This window comes from Abramis brama (genome assembly GCF_963993115.1).
Source record: "Abramis brama genome assembly, chromosome: 24".
In the NCBI taxonomy this organism is placed as follows: Eukaryota; Metazoa; Chordata; class Actinopteri; order Cypriniformes; family Leuciscidae; genus Abramis; species Abramis brama.
In genome coordinates, this window is record NC_139986.1 from 21,334,227 (window position 1) to 21,356,397 (window position 22,171).

Here is a 22,171-nt window from a genome sequence, read left to right on the forward strand (position 1 = left end):
TTCAGCGCTCATCAATACATCATGCGTTTGGTCAGAGGTCATTTTGTTTTGCGTTTTCAATGGAACAAAGAGAGATTCTCAAGCTGGGATAGGTAAAAGTATTTTCACATTTTTTGGGTATACCTTTACTCCTTTTTGACAGGGATAAAGCACCATTTTTATATACATTTTCCATCATCCCCTCAATTCTACAGAAGACAAGCAGATGGATGGATGGATGAAACTTACTTTGATCATATGACCTATAGGAAGTCATTACACACAGTAACCTAATTTGTGAATACAAATATTGCAAGATAATGACTAATATTGATTGTGCAAACTACATCCATCTTCAATCTCCAGTCAGGTTAATTGAGTTTCCATTATAGACGGCTGAGTCTAGTGATTTGAGCTCATCTGGACTCCTGCAAAGTGAAGATTATATTTCCTTTTTGCTGCCCTTTTCAATACAAAATTTCACAGTACTACCTGACGAAGTTATTACCGTTGTTCAGGAATGTCTTTTAATTAATTGAAACCCAGTGAGAATCTGTGCATGAGAGCTAGGAACTCATTTAATTAAATGTTTTTGTAAGAAGGACCTGAGTGACAATTGCCGTTGTTGGTGTAATTCATCACATCTGACCTGGCCTTGCACAGAACATTGTCTGAGTGTCCCTGACTTTAACTGCAGTTATTTGCCTTTAGGGGTTGAAAGCATTGAAGCAAGAAAGTGGTTCAAGTTCCTATAATGAGCAAGGACACATGTAACCGAACTCCAAGTTGAATTGCCTTTAATTATTCTCCTTATTGACCAGTGATCTTAAAGTCCAACCCAAAGCAGAGATGATCATTATGGAAAATCCAGGCAAACAGCATTTTAAATGGAAAAAGACTGTCATGCAATATGTCTGGTGTCACTTTTGTATTGTTTTGTAATCAATACGTCACTTTGTAATGCAGATGGTTTGCTTTTTTTAAAAAACTCATTAAACTCATTTCTCATTATTTGATTTTTGGATGAGAATTTGCCACTAGTGATGATAAACCTTTCTTCACTCATAAAATAAAAAGCCATGTTGTCCTTTATGACTTTTAATAATGCAGATGTGCTAGTATCAGCTTTATAAGAGAAACCTTGACTAAATTCAATACAGAAGAATAAGAGTTTTGTTTCATCAGTCAGTGTTGTTTATTAAAACAGTAGACGATCATATTCATATCATATCAGGACACCTTCACACATCAGACAGCTCATTTTAAACAGGAGCAGATCTCAGTAAAGTGCACGTTGCTCTTGAATTCCACTGAACACTAAACATCTACTGATTCACAGAACAGGAAACACTTCCTGTACCGTTACATTCTGCACCCTTGTACTGACTTTGTGATGTGTAGATATTCAGAAATGTGTTTAACTTGTCCTGCTTAGAGAGGTCACAAACAGACCATGAAATGTTTTTCAGAGCTGGTATCCATTTGCTTTGTTCCAAAACACAAAACAGGGAGTACATTATTACAAAATGGTTCTGTTAATTAATAATTATTTCTATTTATTGGTTTAGAAAAAACAAACAAAAAAAACCCCCATTTTTTTTATTGTGTTGCCAAAGTGTCAGTGACCAGTACTGCAAGTCAATCACACTCTGATATATTTATTTTAATGTATTAAAGGTATAGTGGAGGATTTTCTTTTTCCGGGTGGATCATCAAGACTATTGGTCCTCCTAGTTGTCAATCATTCTGGTGATATGTTTACGTAAGGCCGTCGTACGTGCTCGTCCCTAGGTAGTTTTCGCTTTCTGCGCATGCGCACTTTCAGGTGTATATGTGTGGTGAGCTACGGTTTCAGCCATTCATTGAAGCTCGCCGTTCTCACCGGGTTTTTTCAAAATGTCTGAGGGTCGCAAGAGAAAAAGTGTCTACGAATTGGATGACAAGAAGAGAAAGGCCTCTGAAGAAAGAAACAAGACCAGAGTGTTTTTGGGAGAATATTTCACACGCTGGCGTGCGCTAAAAGCACAGGTTGGGCTTCCAACTGATGCCTCAGTCATTAAGTTTCTACTCGACAGGTAAAGTTTGTCATGCTATTTGGAGAAATCCATTTAAAATCACTGCTAGTAAAAGTTAATGTAAACTATGATTAGCGATGCTAGCCCTGGCACAAGTCACGCACCGCACAGACACAGTAAACATCTCAATTTGTCTAAAGTAGCATTATGACCAAATGGTAAAAGGTATCACGCTGAAATGTTCTAAAACCTTGTGTGTTCATTTTTGATAATTCCAATGTGTTCACCATAATATTTATTACACAAATGCAATAAGCTACTTCTCCATTGCAGATCATGTCTTGAGTCCTCACTCAATCGATCAGTATAATAAGTAAATAAAACACGGAAGGGCATTTGACATTTTGTCTTGCATGAATGTTTTTGAGTTAGTTTATAATTTGCAACATAATAGTGCAAATCTTCTTTTGGAAAGTAGGCTTGTATGAGCCATGCAGACAGCAACTTGTAAACAGAGCGTGCACGAGGAGAACTGGGCTCGTGAATGCTCTCTCGTGCACACGTTTAATAGGAGTTCCCTCTCGGGAGCAGGTAGAGTGTTGCGCATGTGCATTTTTTCAAAAAGTGGAGAGGGGGCGGTTCTTTTCTAAAATTCGGGAAAATCCTCCACTATACCTTTAAATTTTCAAATAAAAGTGTGATGTAATCTCATGGGCTCATGTCCACAAGTTAAAGATCACCCAGATAACCTAGGACATTATATACTGCATTTGAATGGCTATTGAAGTTTATTCTAAGTTAGACTTCATTCAGTGAAGTTGAATAAGTTATCTTCAAAGAAAGACAGCAATCATCTCATGTTATGGTCAATCAATGGTTAAACATGTTTGCTAATGAACCAGAGACATTAAATGACCCATATCTGTGCTTGTGGAATTTGAACCATGTTTTTGAGGTAGAGACATTAAGACGTTCACCTTGTTTGCAACCAACCCAACAGATCTGACTAGAGCACTTTAAAGGCCCGATATATTTCAAGTGAAATTGTGTGGCGTAAATTTGAACAAAATCAGGCAAAAACAAAGTTCGTTTGAAGTTCATATCAGGAGTTTGAAACCAGAAAAGTTCACTCTGGCTTGTAAACACCATCGAAATACAATTGGTAAATGGCGATTACATAATAGTAGGTGTATACTGAGGCTCTGCCTTCTTTGAAGTTGAAATCTTCTCTTCGTCGGACGTCCGCGAGTTAAAACATGAACACACTGGAGAGCCGCCTTATAGTAGAAAATTAAGTTGTAATTTTAATTGAAAGAGACACAGACACTGTTTTTTTCTTTCATGTTTAATACTGTAAAACTGCTTCATTAAAAAAAATACATATATAACGTATATACACTATATAAAGTGGTAATATGAATAACTGTGACTTGACTGAAGTGCTGAATCGCAGAGCTAGTGCAAACATATCCATCGCTATAATCAGATGCTTTCTTAACTGCTGGTTTATTCACCTCTGACATTTTAGTTGTTTATTTTGTTATTGAGAGAAAAGCGCACAGCGCACATTTACATATTCATCTAAAGATTGAGATGTTTGCTAAAAGTATAACTCTGGCCACATATTTCAAACTTCTTTTTACCCCTAAGCGAAGGTCAAAAAAAAAAAACCTTTGCTGTGAGTATATCGGGGTCTTAACATAGGAGAGACTTTCAGGGTTACAAATGTTCCATGATGTTCCCCAGCGTGAATAGTTTGGTCATTTAATGTGACAAATGAGAATAAATGTCTCCTCTGACTCAGTGTGCCTGAGCGCCGGAACATTTCAAAAAGCTATAAAAGGCACTAAGTGCAAAGACACTGGCTCCAGCGTATCAGTGTGAAAATTATGAATTTGCTTGAGGCCACAGATTCTGTGTAGCAGAATAACTCCTTCCATATTTCCCTGTCACACAGTTTCTGTGGGTTCGCCTATGAAGCACAAAGGGCTGACGTCAGAGACCAAGGCAGCTGCAAAGCAAAATTAGATTAGACAAAGCCACACACCTCTCAGAGACAAGGTGGCTTGTTGAGCCGCTGTGAAAGCAAAGTGTTGTTAAATTCATACTTTCCATCACAGCATCAAACAGCCCACATTCGGAGATAATGAAATAACATGCATCTACAAATACTGACACAAAAGGAGACTAGAAATGACAAAAATGTTTCTAGTAACCTTGACGGAAAGCGCTCAAATTTTTCTTCTGGGCCCTTATTAAATCAGGTTATTTCTTTCATAAAATAATTTAGTGTAATTTTGATATTAAAATACTTTCTCTTATTCCATTTTAATGTGCATACACAACTATAACCAAGCCATATAGGCAGACTTCTCTAAAAGTTCAAGTACTTGTGCAGTGATGCTTTAAAACATTACTGGCCCAATGAGTTTATGGCTCAACCAATGGGGTGATCTTGGGACAGGATTATCGGTTTGCTCAAACAATGAAACACAAGGGCGGATGGACATAAGCAAACTGCACACCAGGGTTGTGCACCCTTCAGAAGTGAATTAGAAAGCCTTTCAAGATCCAAATATATATATTTTTTAATTGAGATACAACAGGATGCAGAATGGCATTATGGTTTTGAATGTAACTGAAATTCAATGATATTCATATTGATATTGTCATTTTTAACCTGTTAGATATATGCAAACAAAAACATGTAACAGAGTTTAAGCTTGAAGATTTACGAGCCTTACATACAGAGAATAGGCTACAAGCAATAGAATGAACGACAGACAGAGAATACAAACAATTGAATTAAGACAGACAGACAGACAGACAGACAGACAGACAGACAGATAGATAGATAGATAGATAGATAGATAGATAGATAGATAGATAGATAGATAGATAGATAGATAGATAGAGACACGCAGTGTACACATATAGTGAATAAATATTAAAAGTAGTAGTATGATAGTATTCAATTCTGAACTTAGTTGGAATTTCACTTGGCGCAGAAAGTGACACAAAAAAACAATAATATTGACCCCTGTGAACGCTATAAGCCCTTGACATATTTCTAAATGGCTTTATGAAAAATAACTGACATAATATAGATAGAGGACTGTAAATGTTGCAACTTTGTGAAAACTTATTTTTGTTGCTCCTAGCCAAATGCTATTTGTGTAACATGCGGAAAGATGGTGAAGGGTATCTCGTGAACGACACACTGCAGTTTGTCTCTGACCCCCTGAGGACTGTGAGATTGGTAGATACACACCTGTGCAGGTTTTCTCATCAGATCAGCTCATGGCCAATCAGACCTCTCTCCATATGTGAGATCGCACATATGTTCACCAGACTCCAAAGGTGCTGTAATTTCAGAAATAATTGCATTATTAACCCCTTAATCTCTCTCCCTCTCTTTTTGTCTCAAGGACAAGGCAATCTTGTGAAAAAACTGCTCATGAAGGTACGCCTTTGACTCCAATGGCTGTCCATTGGTTAACAAAAGACTTCATCACAAAACCCTAGCACCTGGTACCCCTCTTCACTACTGCAAGTCTCTCCATATGCTCCACTACCCACAAACACATAGAATTGTGTGCCAAAGTGCTTATTGTCTTTCTGAGGGCAGAACTCATCATGCCTGCAAAATCACAATTAAAGCCATCTGTGCCAAGCCATGGATCCAAAGAACAACATTGGAGGTCAAAAACAAACATGCTGTAATTAAAAAAGAATAGATCATTTGAAATTTAGTGCCCTGTTGCAGCAAAGAAATACACAGAATACAAAGTTATCATTTAAAAGCTTGGGTTCAATAAGATTTAATATTTTGAAAGAAGTCTCTTATGCTCACCAAGACTGCACGTATTTGATATATTGAAAAATAACAGTAAAAACAGTAATATTGCGAAATATTATTTTAAAAAAAATACATATTTTAATATATTTTAAAATATAATTTATTCTTATGATGGCAAAGCTGAATTTTCAGCAGCCGTTACTCTAGTCTCCAGTGTCACATAGTTCATGCTTTTTTTAATTATAAATGTCTTTAGTGTCACTTTTAACCAATTTAATGTACCTTTACTGAATAAAAGTGTTAATTACTTTAAAAAAAAAAATCTTACTGACCCCAAACTTTTGAACTGTAGTGTACAGATAGCTTGACTGGAAATGACAATAAAAATATTCTTTTCATGAGTTATATTAACCTTTTACTCTTTGTAAAACAATAGAATTTTAAAGGGTAAAACAATAAAATTCAGTGGTTTAATGCAGATATTCCACTAAAATAATAAACACCTATTGTTAGATTAAAATCCAGCTATATTTTGGATAATCGGTGCATGGTTTTCTTCTCTGTGATCTATTTTGTGCTCCATCAACATGCAGTAACACCTTGATGTAGTGTTACATTTGAACAATCCCCCAACCCTAAGTATGAGCAACAGTAGAAGTGATGCTCCCTCACCAACCACACAAATATATAAGCGAAATCCCAACATATGCAGCCTATAATTACAGAGCTGCTCTCTCTCAGATGTCAAATCTTTGTTTGGAGAGCCACCCTTCTTTACAAGTGATACAGTATGGAAGTCTCAGAAATGACAAGCACTTGACAGCCCAGATCAAACAGATCCCAGAGTCTGCGTGACAGGTTAAAGACAGAAACGTCCCCATCAGCCCTCACGTAATCAACAAACAAACAAACAAACAAGAAATTATTCATATATTCTCCCTACACAGCAAACCTGCAGAAAGATTTGCATCACCTCCGCCAACTCCTTCAGCCGCAGCATCTCTGCACGCTGCTGACGTGAACCTCAAACTAATGAGCTGAGAAAATGTGCTAAAACACATTTACATTTTACAAAATGAGCACAGGGGAAAATGAACAGGCTGCTTTAAACACAATGAGTCATACTGAAGCAAGCTGTGCATTGAAAAGGTAATCAATGCCTCCCGAGAGCCCCAGTTCCTTTTGCGTCCCAGCGGTTGCTCATTTGATATGTTAATAAGCTCCAGATGCAATAATTGCAGGGTTAATTAAATGTTACATTCAAGGGGCCGCAGAAGTGTTTCCTGATTACGATGTAAGAATAGTGTACAGACCAGAGCTGCTGAGAAAGAAAAGGAGAGATAGAGAGAGGTAATAGAAGGGACAGAGAGGGGGATGGAGTGATATAAAAGACGAAAGAGGAATTAAGTAGGACAGTGATGCTCATCTGGCGGTGCACATCTGTAGCCCACCCATGAGTCAGGGGTGAGGGTATGTGCAAGAGCGTGTGTGTTCTTAGTGCCTATACTTGGAAACACGGCAGACGGAAGTCGACCACATGTGAGTCCTTGGAGAGCGTTCACACAGGATTGATGGGTAAGATTCTACAGTTCGTTCTCATCACTCCTTCCCATCTGTTCTCTTAGTCTGCGATTCCTCTACAGTAATCGTCACAGCGAGCATTCTGGAGGGGAAATAGTTCACATAAAAGGATGAAATGGAATCTTTAGCAACTTGCCTTGAATTTGTGAAGAGCTTCATTTCTGTTCCATTAGAATCACAACAAATGGACTGCAAACATTCTCTGGGCTTAAGTTGATGAGTATGTCATAATATAATTTTTTGCTTTATTTTAGTTGCAATGCATATTTTAGTTTGATACATTTTCAACATATGTTCAATATAGCTAATGTCCAAAATGTACTTTAAGAATAGAAATGTTTTTTGCTCCTTATGTACATATATATATATACACACACACTCACACACAAATATAGGATATATAATGGAAATGGAGAGCAGACTTTTAGCTTCTTGCTTCTGCACTGTAAAATGTAATTGCTGAGCTTACTAAAATGATTAAGTAAACTTAACTTACTTTATTAAGTTTGTTGACATTACTTAGTTTAACTAAGTAATTCCAACTTTTTCCCCACACAAAGTGCTTAAACTCAACTTGTTCATTTAGCTCAACTTAAAAGTTTAAGTATTGTGAATGCACCAGATATACAGTAGGTGGCGGTAATACTCCAAAGGAGTGAGAGCTCATTAATTGGACGAAGAAGAAGAAGACTACACATGCTTAGTTACTTGGTTCAGTTAGCCGGTTCATTAATTTGCACGTGGCTGGATGAGAGCATGATGAGGTGAGTCTCTTTTTTTTTTATAGTTTAACTGCTACATTTTCATTACAAAATAGCAATATACCAATCAAAGTTCATAAACAGTAGTATTTGTTAAAATATTGATATAAAATCGATGGATGACGTTGGATTGCTCTTAGCAATCTAACAATTGGTAGTCGTCTCGCTTTAAGATAAACGTGTTCCAGCAGTAATTCAGGAAAAAAAATACCCGAATGCTTCATGTGAAACTTCGGTCTTCCGATCTTTTACCATCGTGTCAATTCTCAATTGATTTTGATTAATATGCGCGAGGGAGCGAGAGAGAGCAAGACAGTTTGAAGACGGTGAGGGTGCGCGCGCGCGACCGGGCCTCTCTCTCTGCTCATTCTTTCAGTAATATGCGCCCTATCTATCAAGCGCAGCAGTCATCTACATCACTCACCGATCAAATAAGGTCTTGACGAGACAAAAAATTGCTTGTGAGAGAGACGCGTGAGTGACAGAGAGAAGGAGGGAGAGCAGGGAAAGGAAATGCAGTTGAATGAATACGCTTCGTGTTTTAAATAGCGTATTTTTTGTATTATTTTTTTTTAAATAACGAAACGTAATATGTGGCGGCCGGTGTTGATTCTGTGGCGCACCGCCACAAATTAGTCTATGTGTGGGAAACACTGCAATGGAAAAGTAACAAGTTTATAATTAGTGTTGATGTCGTTTATATATATAAACAACTGTTTTCAGATTAGTGATGGACGAGTGAAGCTCTTTACATGAGTAACGTTACTCATACCTGCAATTGAACATTTGAGCATAGTACACAGGATTTTTGCCTTCTGTTCTAAAATACATACAATAACGTGTAAGGTTATATATTCTGTAAGCACGTGTGTCTAAGCGACATTGTTGTTGTTTTTTCTTAAGACTAAAAACTCATTCTGATTTTAAACACCTCACGTGCCTTCAGACCATATACTGAACAAATTAGTTATTCGTGAACCAGTTTAGATCGCCTTTCTCTGTTTTCAAACGAATCGACCCGAAAACCATTAATTCAATGCCTTAAAATGCAAAAGAATGTTAAATAAGAGATGTGCTGCAAAGAAACCAATATTTTATGCAAGTTTTTAAAGTGGATGCTAAAAATAATGTTTTTACAAATTGCTTGTTACCATTAATCCATATACTTTGTTAACTCTGTTATCTTTTTTGCAGAAGTTTGTTTCTTTGAAGAGTGCAGTGGAAGTGCAAGTTCTGTGTTTATTTCTGTGAAAAGAGTTCTACACTGATCGCACAGTACATGGACATAACTTTTTCGCTAAGAAGAAAAGAGTTGGTTAAAAAGGAGCCTTCAGTAAAAGAGACTTTACAAAGATGGCCAGCACTCTTCAGGGAAAGTCAGGTAATTAAGACACATTTTATCTAGGGCATGTAAAATGTTTTAAGTTTTAATGTGCTTCTTTTGTTCTCCTTTTCGTAGATTATTGCTGAGTTCAACCGGATCACAAACAAAAACCTCAAGCAAGAATTCTTCTCAGCCCTTGATAAACATACTTCTCGTTTTCTGGAAGTTTTCGAATCAAAGAAAGGCACAGCTGGAAAAAAAGCTCTCGGAGTTTCTAATGCAAATGAAGTCTGCAGTAAGTGTTTTTTGTCAAGTTTAAAGTGATCTGTTTTCACTGTTGAGCTTGATGTTTTATATATTATTTCTTAGAACATCACTGATGTCACTGCTCGACGGACAGCAGTTCTCCGTGGTCTTGCGGTCCTTCTTGGGGAAGACACTACAGACTTCTTCCAAACATGCTTTGTAAGTATTCTTCTAATTTAATATCTGTAAAAAGTGCTACAAGAAGGATGTCCCAATTTCTGTGTCAGCATTACGTTTATTTAAGAGATCTTATATAAAGCACATAGAAGATAGATAAAATGCAAGTAAAATATATTCTTTGTTTTCCATAACATTTGATCAAATAAATCTTAATGTGGATGAAACCGTTTTCAAAGTATAAAAATCTCATATAGAATAGTGTCTTGAATTTTTCCAATTCAATTTCAATCCAACTACTCAGCGCAAAGAGGTCTGTATATATAGCCATTCTTTACCTATGTCCCGTGACAGTTTTAGCAGCATCCCTTCTCCACCCTATCGCCTCACTCTGCTGGTACAGACGGTTTAAGCAGTAACAACAAAAATGCCTTTCGATGACCAATAATTAGCGTTAAATAAGTTGAACATTAAAAGGATAGGGAAAGGATCTCATTGTGTTACAAACCTGTATAAATTTCTTTGTTCTGATGAACACGAAGGAAGATATTTTGAGGAATGTTTGAAACCAAACCGATCATGGGATGGATGTAAATGTTTTACTAAAGACATTGCTATTAAATGTTTCAATGATTCTTTTGCTGAAAAGATCCAAATTATCACTGACAATTCCCACTGAAGCCCTGTTACAAATTTACTAGTTACTTAACAGCACCTTAAGCAGTTTAAATTTTTAAAAGGAACATGCACTTCTTTGCGTTTGGAATATAAGAATGTATTTTAATATTGCTTTTCTGTCTTTCTTAGGACATTGATATTGTTGCACCTCAAGTATCAATAGGAATTCTCACTGTGGTGCCAGAGGACAGCCCTATGTCTCCACAAGGTTTGCCATTGGAGGTCACTGATACAGCAATAATTTTGGAGGGTGTTATAGCAATGGATGGACTTGAGAATGTTTCACATGCCATGTGTTTTGTTTTTGGGCTGATCTATGCTTTAAATATGGAGTACCCTTCACATCTTAAAAACACTTTTGAGTTCATTCAAAGGGTTTTTCAAAGGGATTTGAGCTGATTGCAGAAACAAGACTGTTGTTGTAGGTCTGTTTTTACACTTTGGATGTATAATTTTGTCATCCTGGATACAAATCCTAAAAAGCAAAACTGTAATTGTTGCAATTCTGACGTAATTTGTGAGTTTTATTTAATCAACTGTCAGCCTGGATACAAAAACCAAAACTGCAGTAACGAAACTTGTTTTTCAAATGTTTGTAATAGCAGAAACAAGACTGTCTTAGGTCTTTATTTGCATTTTGGGTGTTGTATCCAGATTGATGGGTGTTTGCAGTAACACAAATGTTTTATTGTAGGGTTGATTAATTGGTTGTTTAAATCACTCACCATCAGCCCTTTTTGCTTTAAAAATGCTTTAAAGAAACAATTTTTGTACACTGTTACAATAAAATGAATGTTTTGACAACATAGTTCGTTTTTTGCTTTACTCGTTTTTGTTAGTTTAGCTTACTTAAAAATGTGAGGCAATCGGTTTCCTTAAATTTACTAGTAAAGTGAACACTAATAATAAGTTACCTCAACTAATGCTTTTGAGTCACCAGTACTTAATTGTACTCGATGATTAAGTTTAGTCTACAAATACTATTTAGTTTTGCCAACTTAAAATGGATACTATACTATACTTAATGAATCAGTTTAATTTACGAATACTACTTAGTTTTACCAACTCAAAAGTAATGCATTACTTTACTTATAAATTTAAGGCAATCGGTTTCCTCACTTTTTTAAGTTAACTCAACTCATTACATTTTACAGTGTGGGATTTTTTTCCTGAGAAAAATGTCACATGCAGCTCCTTAAGAGCTTCAGAAAAAAAGTCAATGTCTCAAACTGTGCTTATATTTACCAAGAGACCAAATATTCAAAAGTATAATGAGATTATTATAAAATGCAAATTTCCAATCAAATTATTCCAGGACAAAATGATCTGGTCTATGTAGACTTTATTAACCTCTTCCACTCTGATTGCCCGTGGGCGGGCAATAGAGCTACGTCATTATGTTTAAACTTATTTTGTTTATGTTTCTGGAGATACTATCACCCCATATATAGTATCATTTTAAATCTTAAAATCTCATCTTTACACAGAATATAATGATATTTGTGTAGCCTATATGGAACACAAATAATTAATATAAAGCTTTAAAAAACAATCGTCACAAAATCGCTCCTCCCCCAAAATGGCGATGCAGAAATGTAAATATGAATATATATTTTTTACATATCAAAAAGAAAGCTCTCATTCTCAGAAATGTGACTGTGTAGTTTGTTTTATTGTTTTAACATCATAGTTCACATTATCTCCAAATGAATCGGGCAGTAAAATATGATTTCTTTGAAAAAACAAAGACAAACATCTCATTTCTACTTAGATTACAGGTGCTCTGAGCTATCACCATCAAGTTGTTCCAAACCTGAATGTGTTTCTTTTGAACGCAAAAACTATTTTGGGCCCCACTGATTTCCCTAGGAAAAAATGAATACTATGGAAGTCAATGGCTACCGTCAACTGTTGTCAGGAAACACAGACTCACAGGAATAGTGAATAACAACAATTAAGTTTATAAACAGGAGAACGTAAAGGTGAGTATTCGCAGGTAAATGAAGACTAGGAGGATGGAGACGAAGATGGAGCAATCCAACGAAGGTATGTTGCACCACACACATACACACTAGATTCACTGATAACTTGGGAAAAGGATATCTTTCTCTCTTACAGATTGCTGGACTTGGAGATCGGGAGACAGCAGAATAAATCATATGAGATTGGAGACGGGAAGCACACAGGGGATCAGTATCTCAAGAAAGAACATCATCAGAATCACTGGTAGTCCTAGTCAAAGACCAGAGTCACAAGAAGAGTGTGGTGCAGGCTTTTATGGTGTGGAGCTGATGATGGAAATAGAGGGCACACAGACAAAAATGATTTTTGCTGCTTGTTCAAATTGCTTAATTAAAATGAGCTTAAGTTATACATTTCGTCCTAACTTAATTTGATTGTGTTCAATCTGCTTAAATATAATATGTAAAATTTAGGTTTACTTAATCCGTTTGTGTTGGATTACATGAATGATTTGTGTTGCATTAACTAAAACTGGGCGGTGCTTGTTAGTTCCCAGCATGCTTTGCATATGCTTGAATTAAGAGAGAATAAATGCTAAAATTAAGTGTTATTTTATGTTTTTTTGAGAAAATGAGAAAAGGGGAAGACTTGATAGTGTGTAATTGTGCTTAATGTTCAATTATATTGGAATTATTAGAACCATTTAAATTACAGTGGGTTACCATTGTGGAGAAGAGTGGAGCATTTTGTTAGGCTGTGGACTGATCTTTGGTTAAATGAGCACGTCAATCTAAGCATTTAAGATGCTAATATGTGGTATTGCTAGCAAATAGCTAGTTATAGTTTATCAATTCAAATGTGTGTTATTAAAATAAATAAAATCTTAATGGATGAATGAATATATAAACATGAATCTCAGAATAATGTCACTTTCAAATTTAAAATTCACTTTGAGACTACTTAAATGGGTCGCTTAAAATGACTTCATTCCATGATGTTGAAGTTACATGAACAAATTATGTTTGTTTAACTTAACCCAGTTATGTGGAACCTGTTGACACATAAGAGTTAACATATAATTTTTTTGAGTGCAGGTGCGGGTGCGGGTGGATTATGGGAAATGAAGTGCTGAGGTGACAGGTGATCGTGACAACTGTCTGATTACCGACATGAGTAAATTATGACAAAATTTTCATTTTTGGGTGAACTATATCTTTAAGAGCTGCATTCTGCATATTGAGAACACAGTAAAACCCACATAAATCCATAAAGAAGAATAGAGAGGAGTAGATCGAAGCAACACTAAGGGAATTTGTTACATGGGGGAAAATGATATGCGGTACTGTAGGATGCTGTTATGCAACATTACTGGAGTGCAGTTCATCATACTGTGCTGCAGTGCTATGCTATATGCTTTTACAGAAATCAGTGCTATTCTCTCCCCGTCTGGGCTGAAAACTCTATTTCATCATCTTTAACAAGGCAGATTTTATTGTGCTGATTATGTCGAAAGGGCTAAAGCTCCATTTCTGTTGTATTGTAAGAAGAAACCGCAAGGGAGAGTAATGAGAATCTAAGAAGAAAGAGTGTGTAAAGGTACAAAAGAAATGTAAACGCTGTGCTGGATAATATGCAGTTATTCTGATTAAGTAATGAAGGGTATTATTTGAGTGGAATACAATTACAACAGCTTCCTTTTAGTGTTAAATTATTACCTTGGGCTTCAGAAAATATATCTGGGCTTATTTATAACCTCAGACGCTATAGAGCATAATATATAGAGAAAGGCATTTCTCAGAGATTTTTGCAACCATATAAAAATACATTAATAAACATCAAAAATATGGTTGGAGATTGTTTACTAAAACAAAATGCTAATCATGCATTTGTAATGAACAGCAGCCAAAAATGGCAAAAATGTCGTGTTAACCATTGTGTTAACCATTTTCATCACATATTTAGCAAGGAAATTAGGTCAGGAAATTAGCAAGAATTGCACAAATGCTGTTGATAAAGTAACAGCATGGAATAGCCTTCCCAAACTTGCAGACAGCTTTTTACAGGTAGAAGAGTGAGTTTTGTTCCACTCAATGTTAATGGCTTCAAACAGTTCATGAAAAAATGTCTCCCAGTTAGATTGAGTTTAATGTGAGACCAAATATTCACTAATCTGGACTCTGACCAGGCCAAAACATGTGCGTGATGGACATGTTCTCAAGCCACTTCTTGGTTCTCTTTGGAATTTGGGCAGGAGCATTGTCTCATTAAAAAATAACATCTGATCATTCCAACTTTTCAGTAGAAATCACTAGTAAATCACAGTGAAGTAGCTCACCAATACCAGTAGCTAAAAAGGCTCCCCACAACGACACCTCTTATTCCATGCTTCACTGTGGTAGAGATGCATTTATCATTATATTTCTCGACAGATTTTCGAAGACACTGTCTGGAGCATCACCATGCAACTCGTGTTTCCTTATGATTCATCACTCCACACACAACTTCCCATATTCTCCCAAAAACTTAATTCTGTCTTTGATGTTTTTCTGAGACAGCAATGGCTTTTTAAGTAGTGCATTTGCTTAAATTTAGCTAATTTCCTGACTAATAATTTGTGGTTAAGACAATTAAAAGCTTAGTATTTAGTCTTTTTCTTTTCAAATAAACAGACATTTTTCAGCAAATGGCAGCAGTTTCTTGCCTCTTGCCTCTATTTGCACTAAAATGCGCTATTGGATATAAATACTTGATTGTGTCAACAAACAGCAGTATTGAACATATGTGCACATTACAGGCTGACATATTGTGCTTTTCTTGTCATGAGATGCGCTACATAAATGCGAGACATAATTTGATCCATTTGTTCCATTGCGATGCCTACATCGTTTAAAACGGCAAAATCAAAAGTACTGACTTTATCTCAGATGCTTCAAGAATAAAATAGAACCAAATTATACATTTGCTGACATACAGAGAGAGTACAGTGCTATAATGCAGTGCTCTCTATTTAATCTCATTGCTGTCTAATAGAAACAGGGACATTCAAAAGATCTATTTTTAATTTTTCTTCCCTACAGACAACTTTATAAAAAATAAATATTATGACACAAAACACGCATCCTTCCCTGAGGAAAAGTCGGAAAAGTCCAGCTGGAAACTTAAATGCCTGGAAGAAAAATGGCAAAATTTGAGAGGCCACTAAAGAGTAACTACATCCATTCAGTGACATGCAAGACAAGGGAATTATATGGAGCAGATAAACCTGTACAAATCACACTAAATCTCCCATCCTATCGAGAGGTGTGTTTGAGGTTTATTTATAATATTCAGCCGAAACAAAAGTTGCTGGAAGAGAGGAACCTCTGTAGCCCTGAAAGCTGATTCAGAACGTGGGCTGAGAATAGAGAGATAAAGAAAGCGTCTACAGACTCCTCAGCGAGGTGACCCACGCCCACTGTATTAATGCAGGGAATAAGTGAGAGCATGTGATATCCCCTCTACACTCCTCCATGCTCTGCAGTGGAAATGGAGATTAATCAGCCCGGGTGCACGGGCAGGAGTTAGCTAGTGGGTGGAGAGAGTCATACACAGTCTTCTGAAGTCCTACTGTACACCCCAGCCCAGCCAGAAATGCCCAGAGGCGAGCTGACCAAACTGGGACAAACTGGGTGTTCACCTTTCCACACACTCTGGGATAATGCACTCGTACATGTTCTTGAGGTCCTATATTTAACTTCAACTTTCTCTTTATATAAAGTTTAATGCTTGAAACTCTCTTGTAATCAATCTCGATGATTCAGATACAGAGACTAAAGCCTCTGAAACAAGAGTTTAAAGCTTTAGTTTATTTGTTACAGTTTTTTTTATTCGCTTTGGTACTATTTTCACAAGTAAGGTGTACATTTTCAAAACTCTTAGTACAAAAATCCAAACTGATCACACTTGTAACACAGCTAGTCATTCTTTCAAAACCTGATCTCATGCTTTCATTACAGTTATACACTTTTAAGTCCACATAACCATTGTTTCAAACACAAGATTATTGTAATATGTAATGAGAACATTTGGTTTAATCACAGAAACACAACAGTATGATCTTCTTTCAATTTAGTACTTTTAACAATCAGTTCATTCAACAGCAAACAATGCAAGACACATGTTTCAAATCACCGTTGTTGCTGAAATAATTACAGTAATACAGGCTACAGTTGCCACATTAGAAGTAATTGAATCCATAATTTTGTAATAGTATCTATTACAGTATCTAGTATCGACAGACAGACAGACAGACAGACAGACAGATAGACAGATAGACAGACAGATAGACAGATAGACAGATAGATAGATAGATAGATAGATAGATAGATAGATAGATAGATAGATAGATAGATAGATAGATAGATATGCGGATCTAAAGAACCTTTGAAACATCAATAAAGTTTTAAATCTCCAAAGAAACATAGCCAACTTAACCCTCTACAGTAAGTAGATTTTTTAATAAGGTGCTACAACAACTTTTTTAACCGTTTAATCTAAGAGAGTGGTACTATAAACACTCTGTTTGGGTTATAAATATGATTTCTGAATATAGGATCAGGACAACATGAAATGGATGAACATGCTAGTTTTCGGGAAACAAAATATCAAGTCACTGTCACTGATGCATGATCCCAGAGAGCCATCCACCATACCATAAACATTTTTCAGCTGTGTCTATCATGATATTCAATGTTTTTATCAACAAATTAGCAGCACAGTCACGTTTGAGTTGTGCCATACTGATATATTTGCAAAGGCCAGAGAAATGCCATTCACAGCATTAAAATGCCTTTGGCTTTCACAGCAGTAGTTTGGCCACTGCTATAACACATTCACCGCAACTTGATTCCTCCAGTGCGGACACGAGGGAGGTTGCCCTAATTAGTGCCTCTACAAACTTAGGTGGGGTCACGGCCCTGTCAATAGGGTAGTTGGAGGTGGTGTCCTTGAGAAAGACATATAGTTGCAATATAAGGGCTTCAGGTTTGACGTTGTGAAGCATAAACTGGCTTAATTACCAGCTGTGGAATGTCATTTGACAGCCACAAGGACCCTGAAGGAGACAGAGGGAGAGGGATTAAGGTTCATTTAAATTGTGAATCCTACGACAGTCCTTCATTTAAATAACACACAGGTGAAAATACTGAAAGGAACAAGGTTAAACAACTCATTTACATGCTCGCAAAATCCATTATGGTGAAAACAATTCATTGGAAACACTGCCAATCATCTAACCGTCTACAGACAACGTGATAAAATAAAGACTTCAGTTTTCTTTATCTTATTCTCTACGCTTACGGCTAAACGGCTCATGTGCAGATATGCGCTGTATCACCTTTGAAACTGACCCCGATGCAGAGCATAAGACAGGAAAAATAAATTATTCAGCATGGAGAAATATGACCTCTGAATGGCGTGACTCACAAGAACTCTTGGCCAATAGGGACACTGATTTTATGAAAGATGAGGAGTTCATAAGAAGAGCGAGGACTTCTTTCATCCTCAGAGAATAGCACTGATATAATCACAGTGGGGAAGAAGCAGAGCATCAAAGTGGGATTCCTTCGGTTGATTACAATCACACGGTCAGTCCAGAAAGGCCAGCTGAGGGTTGAAGAATCACTGCAGAATGTCCTTGGGCTGAACATAAATGTAACTGTAAAATAATTTATATAACTGTGCTTTCTAGTTCAGTCCTTCATATAAAATGCACGGTTATATAAATTAATTTACAATTAAATTAGCCAACACATGGAGTCTTAAAATAGGACAAACATCTATAAGTAATTATCTGTTCATGAAGTGTGCAAAAAAAAAAAAAGTAATACAAAAACAGAAGGGAAGGGTTTTTGTATCACAGATCAGACTTGACTTAACCAATATGCATCTAATAAAAATTGTCACTGCTTTTCAACCTTCACAGAAACACCTTTTACCCTTTTTTTTTTCTTCTTTTTTTTTTTTTTCTTGAACTATTTAACCACCCACATGCCTGCAAAAGGCGTTGGAATTACCCACTGAACTACAACTGTAGACATGTGACATTAACATCTGAACTCTGACCACACAAATTTTCCAGCAGGACTGGCAAAGAAATACATACCACACAACACTATACATGAGTTAAACCAATTCAAAGCAGATGCTTTTAACCGACAGTCCAAACCCAAAACCATTAGGTCATCAACCCAAATCTTTAACCAATAATAACCAAAGCTACACCACCACTATTTCCAGGTTAACAGTCGGTCAGCATTCCATGAACACTGACTGCAGAACAGTCGAATGTAATTTATGCACGAATAAACTGCTTAAATCTGGAGGCGCATGCAGGCTGTCTGATGTCTGACATCATGCTAAGAAACGACAGTGGCGTGACTGACTGACACTCACTCTTGGTGAGAAGAGACACAAGAAACTTCAGAGATTTGACAGAAGCTGTGTGCGACAGCTCCACAGATATCAGTCAGTCACTGCCTGCAACGACAGCTACTCACAACAGCCCTAATGGAAAAATAAATAGGCTAATGCATTGTATTGTCTTGTAGTTTGTTAAAGCATTGTGGTAGGGCAACTATTTCTGAGATAAAGACATCTAGGGAGCTGTCCACTGTTGAAAGCCTGATTCACACACCGTACTGTCCATGAGCACATTTTTATACATGTTGCACACCAAAATCAGCAGAAAACAATTTGAAATTGCACAATAAACCTATTTATCAACGCTATTTTAAAAAATATATATTTATGCTCAAAAGATGCTTTGCAAGATAGATGCTCAAAATCACACTCACAGTTAGCCATGTTGCTAAATTAAAGATCCAGTACTCTATGAAGAACAGAAACATCGAACACACAAATATTGTGTGAAATTATAAAAAATCTGGGTTTGTTGCGATTAATTTTGATGTAAAAAGATACACAATGTTGATACACAAATTCAGGGTGTGTTCACACTTGGCAGGTTTGCTTTGATTAAAACAAACTCTGGTGCGATTGCTCTGTTAGTGTGGTTCATTTGAATAAGTTTGAACGCTGCCATCTGAACCATGGTGTACACCAAACAAGTGGACCGAGACCCCCCTGTTCAGGGGATCTCGGTCCACTTCCAAATGTACTTTGGTGCGGTTCGACTGAAATATGAATGCTATTCAACGAACAAAGACATCTAAACAAACCAACAACAGAACATGATGTCACAAGATGCGACCCTAAAAATGACAGAATGCTCAAAGCATACCTGGGCTGGGTTGCATCCGAAACGGCATACTTCCCTACAATAAAATAGGCAAAAAACTGTATGTGACAAAAGAAGTATGTCCGAATTCGCATTAATCATCAAAAAGTATCCGGTTGACCCACCGGTTCCCCTCCCCCCCACACACACACTGTTTCTATTGCATCTCTTTCAATGCTCTCATGTCAGATTCAACATTACTCTACTATAATAAACAAACCTGTATCTGTCTGCCATGAAGTCAAAGCATACCCATGACTGTCAATCATCTGCCAGGTAACATGACATTCTGAATGGACAGTATTCAGGAGGAATGGCAGCCGGCTGAGAGTTGCTAATGTAGGAAATACAAATCAAGTCAAATATTCGGTTAGGCCAAACGTAGTACATCATTTCTAACAGAGGATTATATGTAATTAAGAGACTTGTGATAAAACATTCAATATGTTTTAAAAGATCATTACTTAATTAAATTAAATTTTACTTAAAAAATTAACACAATCCCAAAATAATTCGGTATATTCAAGCATGCCATCAAGCCAAAGACTTTTTTTTAAAACAAAGATGTTTAAAATATCAGCTAAATCTCCTAGCGTGTCACTAGAAAAAAGGTCACTGGAGTAACTTGCAAATTAGCTAATCAAATTAGCACATTAGTCTTTTTGATCATGGGCTGATTTTGAAAATGGATTTGAAACTGAAAAACATCACAGGCCTACTTTGAATTGCACACTGAAGACAATCACATTAAGAAGGTTTGGGATACACCTCAAATAGAAATGGAAAATTATGCTTTTCTATCTTTATGACAGCATAACTCAGTGTTCTTCTTTAAAACTAAAAGAAAAAACCAAACAGCAAACATAATAATCATCTTATGAAATGCCATTCAGTGATAAATTATGTGGTTACTCTGTACCATTTCTCAAGTTCTCCCTTTAAACCAAGAGATAAAAGGAACTTGAAGACATAACTGTGATCCAGCAACAATCTAAAGTTCAGCTAGATTGTTTTTTAAAGCATATGTTTTGAGTTGGAATGCAAAGACGGCATTTTCTCATTCTGTGCTCAGTGGTCATCGACTCTTTCAGTCTGGTTATTATTATTTTCAAATTCTGTTCTTTGGTTACGACCACAGGTTCGTCTTGGAACTTAATAAGGAAATGCAAGCCAAGTGTGAGAGAGTGTTTTCAAACTAAAGCAGAACTACACACTGGGGAGCAGCCAACAGTCTTCAACAGATAAACATGCTTAAGTATATGCAATCATTCTCTCATTTAAGAGCGGATTGATGGATATGCACGAGTGAAATGCAAAGCATTGATTTTTTATCTCTCTGCAGGGAGCAATGCATGCATAAAAGATCTCCAAAAATCTATCTGAGTTTATATTGTGTGATACTTCAAAAACAATTGTATTTTTATATCTCATTTTGTGTAATATGATCAAATTCTCACCAGCCTCAGGTGAAGAATTAAGAGGTTTAAGCAAAGACTTGCGTAATGATCTGTGATTAAATGTTCTTTAAGGTTTGGGTAATTTGCTTAATAGTGCTCAAATGTAAATTATAGTTAGAAATACAGCTAGTGGGATGGGAGTTAAAAGTGAAATGGAGACAGCGCACAAGCTGTGTAGTATATGCCACTATCAATCCATATTTATAAAAAATAATATCTGACACATTAGAACTTTGAGCAAACAGAGTTTTCCTTTACAGATTTGCCTTGGAGTGGGATAGAGGTTATAAGACTGTTCATCTTAGCAAGATTTCTGTGTGCTTACATAATAACCCTCAGAAGAAAAAAAAAATCCATTATCAAACTGGTAGAGGTTATGCATGAGGGAGAGATAATTTATTACACACTAAGCAATGGGAATGAAATAACTATGTTCCCTGACCAATTTCTCCTGTAAACGTCTGACCTTGAACAAACAACAGTGCAATTTATGCTCATTAAGGGCATCCAATTGTTTACTCCTGGAAAGAGTGAGCTCCTCAGAAATCCCAGTGTTTCACGACACAAGATAAATCACTCTTCATTTTGGCACAGTGAGCTTACAGAGTAAAATAAAGGACAGCATTTATACAAGTGCAATTCCCTTTCCTCTCCTGGCATTGTTCAGAAAATAGATGCTTGCCTTTATTATGTCTCTTAATCAGCGATTTAGCTCCCTTACTCTTCATGCAGATCTGAGAAACAAAACAAAAGTCATACACACAGACAAAACAAGTATAGGTGACAAGCAGTACACGACGAATTCAGCTGAGAAGATTGATAGTAACTAGAGCCTACACCTCACATTCTTCTCAATAGATATGGCTCGGATTTTCCATAAGTGTCAATGGTATTTTATCACCCACCAGTCCAAAAT

The 22,171-nt window shown here is 36.5% G+C and overlaps 1 long non-coding RNA gene across 1 annotated transcript; it reads left to right on the forward strand.

Moving 5' to 3' along the window:
- Positions 1 to 9,380: 9,380 nt before the first annotated feature.
- Positions 9,381 to 11,713, forward strand: LOC311075887. The gene is made up of 4 exons (XR_014604588.1): positions 9,381 to 9,516; positions 9,595 to 9,754; positions 9,829 to 9,924; positions 10,690 to 11,713. It is a non-coding gene; the product is annotated as an uncharacterized lncRNA (long non-coding RNA).
- Positions 11,714 to 22,171: the final 10,458 nt, after the last annotated feature.